The sequence below is a fragment of the Nuphar pumila genome, chromosome 10 (assembly GCF_984573655.1).
Source record: "Nuphar pumila chromosome 10, dmNupPumi1.hap1.1, whole genome shotgun sequence".
In the NCBI taxonomy this organism is placed as follows: Eukaryota; Viridiplantae; Streptophyta; class Magnoliopsida; order Nymphaeales; family Nymphaeaceae; genus Nuphar; species Nuphar pumila.
In genome coordinates this window covers 7578912-7583444 of record NC_143258.1, presented here as the reverse complement: position 1 = coordinate 7583444, position 4533 = coordinate 7578912, and positions in this window count along the sequence as shown.

Here is a 4533-nt window from a genome sequence, read left to right as displayed (position 1 = left end):
GCCGGAGATCTCCTGCAACGACGAAGGGGCGGGGGCTAGGTTGTTGAGAGAGAAAAAAAACAAAGAGGAGAGAAAGGGACCTCCTCGAATTGATCACTGTTGGTGACCATTGGTGACATAGTCGTTAGTGACGTCGATGGTGATTGGGCACTGATGGTGGCCTGATCCAAGCATTTTCTTTATAGAAAAGCTTGGCCGACACTAAGATCGAACACGCCTTAACCGGATAAGTGGGCTCCTCCACTCCATCGGGTCGACGCCAAAAAATCTGCAGTGGCAGAGAATCGTCGGGCTATTACCAAAAAATCCGCAGTGGCTGAGGTCCGTCGGGCTGTTACTAGAAAATCTGTAGTGGCGAAGGACCGTCGAGTTGTTACCGAAAAAATCGCAGTGGCGGAGGTCCGTCAGGTTGTCGCCAAAAAAATCCACAGTGGCAGAGGTGGGAGGAGGTCAGCGCCAAAAGATTGTTTTAGGGCTATGTTTCTCAAGTGAGAAGAAGGGTCGGGACCCTTCTTCATTCATTTAAAAGAATATATATATACTTTTCCTAAGAGCTTCACCCCACAAGGTCAAAAAATGGTTTGAGTGATTCAACATCGCTCAAACCATTCCCTTAAGCGTATGGTTTCTTCTTTCAGCTACACAATTCTGGTAAGCACTACCAGGCATGGTATACTAAGGTACAATGTCTTTCTCCTTTATAAACCACGCTAATGGTCCTTCCTTTTGTCCCATCTCAGTGAAACGATCATAATATTTGCCACCTCTATCAGACCTGACAACCTTAATAACTTTATCGGTTTATTTCTCTACTTCTTTCTTGAAGTCCTTAAAAACTTAAATGACTTATGATTTTTCAAATAATAAGTAGAGATATATATACCATGAGTAATCGTCTATAAAGGTGATAAAATATTTTTCACCCGTATAACACAGTGAAAAAGGCCTGCAAACATCTGTATGCACTATCTCCAACTTTTCATTGTTGTGTTTGGCATCTTTCTTATACGTGTTAGACTGCTTAGCATTTATGCAATCAACACATGGCTCTATATTCGTGAAATCAAGGGATCCAAGGATTTTCTCTTTCGAGATATGTCATAACCTTTGATGCCAAAGCAGATAAGATTGATCATCCTTTAAATCACGTTTATTGTCAATCATTGTATTCTCAATAGAGTGAGATTTCTGAATTTGGAATTTGGTTCTTAATCGATACAAACCATCACTTATATGCAAAACCTATATTCATTGAATTTTTCATAATAATAAGCTTGGAATTTTCAAATTTAAATACAAAGCCAAACTTATCAAGTTTTGAAATTGAAATCAGGTTCCAACTATAGGATAAAACATAGAATGTATCGACCAAATCTAATATGAATCCTGACTCCAACACAATTCTGCAAGTCCCAATGTTCTTGATATGTAAACACATCCTATTTTCAGAAAAGATGCTTCTTTCATGCTCTATTGGTTCCCTCTTATTCAGAAATGCCTGCAAAGAGTTGACAATATGTATCGTGGTACCAGAATCAATCCACTAACTATGCAATGAAACTTGAATTAAATTGCACTCATGAAAAACAAATAACTCATTACCTTTATTTTTGAGTCACCTTCTTATACTTCAAACAGTCCACCTTCTTATGCCCCTTCTTCTTGCAGAAGAAACACTTTATAAAAGAGTCTCCTGACTAAGATTTAGGTTTCGCCTGAGAGTTTGAACTCTCTCCAATGGCTTTCTTATGATTCTTCTTCTTGAAGGAATTTTTCTTTGGCTTTGACCTTTGTTTATTCTTATAAGAGGCCATATGTGCACTTAGCACCCTCTCACCCTTCAATCTCTCATCTTCTTCAACACACTTGGCTAAGAGGTTATTAAAAGATCACTCATCATTATGTGTGTTGTAGGAGATTTTAAAGAGTCCATACTCAGTAGGTAACAGAGTTAAGATCAGATGGACCAAGAAAGAGTTAGAGATGGCGAACTTCATGTCATTCAGTTGAGATGCAATATTCCTCATTTCTAAAATGTGCTTTCGGATGTGACTATCGCCAGAATATTTCATAGACATTAATGTGGACATGAGCAAACTGGCCCTTGCCTTATTAGAAGTGACGAATTAAGCCTCAATGGCTCTCAAAAATTCCTTCACTGTCCTGCAGTGAGGAATGATGCCTCAAATATTCTTAGTTGCTCGATATTGTAAAAGCAATAGGCTAAGTCTGTTCGAGTGCTTCCACTTTTCAATGGCAACCTTCTGATCGACTATACTCTGCTTTATAAGAGTAGGAGGTTCGTCAATTCTAAGGGCCAGATCTAGATCCATATAGCCCAAAGTGAATAATATGATTTCTTTTCAATAAAAAAATTTGATCAATCTAAAATGAAGATATTGCTAAAATCGTCGATAAGGAAGAAACCTGATACAATAATGAACGAAAACAAAAAGACATTACTATTATTGCTCAGACTCGTGATGAAAAGGTAAAAGTGAGACCCTTTATTTTCACTTTTTTTTAGACAAGCATAGTTGAGTCATTATTGCTTCACTTTGGTGGAAACAACAATACTCATAGTTGCTCTGTCTCTTCAATTCTTAAAGAATTGACTTCAGTTGGTAAAACTAGCGGATCATATAACCAGAGGCAATTCAACACTGTACATTTGGGTACAAACATACTTCATGGGCTGGAATACACATCTACTATAACACCCTATGTGAATTTGGAACACAACGACCTACCTTTGGGTAGAATTAATGTTTCATAAACTCACACACAATCATAATAACGAATCTTAATACAGTCTAAAAAATCTTTAATCAATACAACTCAGATCACTTTGGTGATTACACTAAAAGAAAAATGTGTATTAGCGACGAACATTATATGTCGCTAAACACATTAGCAACAGATTTTATGATGGAATAGCAATGGATAGCGTCTGTCGCATAACCCTAGTCGCTAAACTGCGATAGAAATGATCTGTCGCTAATCTATCACTAAATAGTGACTGATTTGGTTATGCGATGGAATTTAATCCATCACTATTCTTTAACGAGGGATACATATCCATCGCTAATGTTCGTCACTAAATTGGCGATGACCATTAGCGACAATTTAAATTCCGTCGCAAACCAATGACTGCTTTAAATTGGCAACGGAGTAGCGACAGATCATATCCATCGCTAATTTAAAATATATATATATATATATATATATATATATATATATTATTTTTTAAATATTTTGAAACTCGAGAAAAAATTCTCGTTATACAATTCATATAACCTGCTTATTAAAAACAAAGTACACATAAAAAATATATATACAGGTGAAACAAATTTAACACAAGTTCTAAGTTAAACAAACTTTAACAACCAAATACAGTCCTTGCCAAGTTATAATTAGTTACAAGTAAGTCAAACAAATTAAACAGATAAATCTAATCCTCGCCAAGATTTTGGGCATCATCCTCTTTATTTTCTCAATCTACCCCTCCCTCCATGCCTCAATCAGCTCCTTTACGCTGATCATCTCCAGCATCCTACAAGAGAACCAAAATGTTAGTATTTATAAACAAAATATAATGAAATAAATTATATGCAATGCACCTAATCTAATGCAACAAAGTAAATGACTGAATGACACATAGACTAACAATAAACTGAAGGATATTAACAAAATTCAGATATGTGTTCTAAGGCATGGAAAAAAAATTATAGTGATTCAATCATGCAGATATGTGTGATTCATGCATGCATATATGGTTTATAAGGCTATCAAATAAATATGTTATGTATCACAATCATGCATATATGTGTTACAAGGCAGTCAAAAAACTTTCATAGTGATGAAATCATGCTTATATGTGTTCTAATCTTATAAAAAAACTTTCATAGTGATTTAATTATGCTCATATGTGTTCTAAAGCAGTCAAAAAACTTTCATATTGATTCAATCATGCATAAATGTGTTTAAAGAAAAATTTTATAGTAATTCAATCATGCATAAGTGTGTTCTAAGAAAAATTTTATAGTAATTCAATCATGCATAAGTGTGTTCTAAAGCAGTAAAAAAAACTTATAGTGATGAAAGCTTGTATGTGTTCTAAGGTTGCCAAAAAACTTTCATAGTGATTCAATCATGCATATATGTGTTCTAAGGTTGTAAAAAAACTTTCATATTGATTCAATCATGCATATATGTGTTCTAAGTTTGTCAAACAACTTTGATATTGATTCAATCATGCGTATATGTGTAACAAAACTTTCATATATGCTAATATCATGCTCATATATGTTGTAAGGCAGTCAAAAAACTTTCATAGTGATTCAATCATGCTCATATGTGTTCTAAGGCAGTAAAAAAACTTTATATGTGATTCAATCATGCGTATCATGTTCTAAAGCAGTCAAAAGAAATTATAGTGATTCAATCATGCATATATGTGTTATAAGGTATTAAAAAACTTTCATATATGCTAATATCAGGCTCATATGTGTTCTAAGGTTGTCATAGTGATGA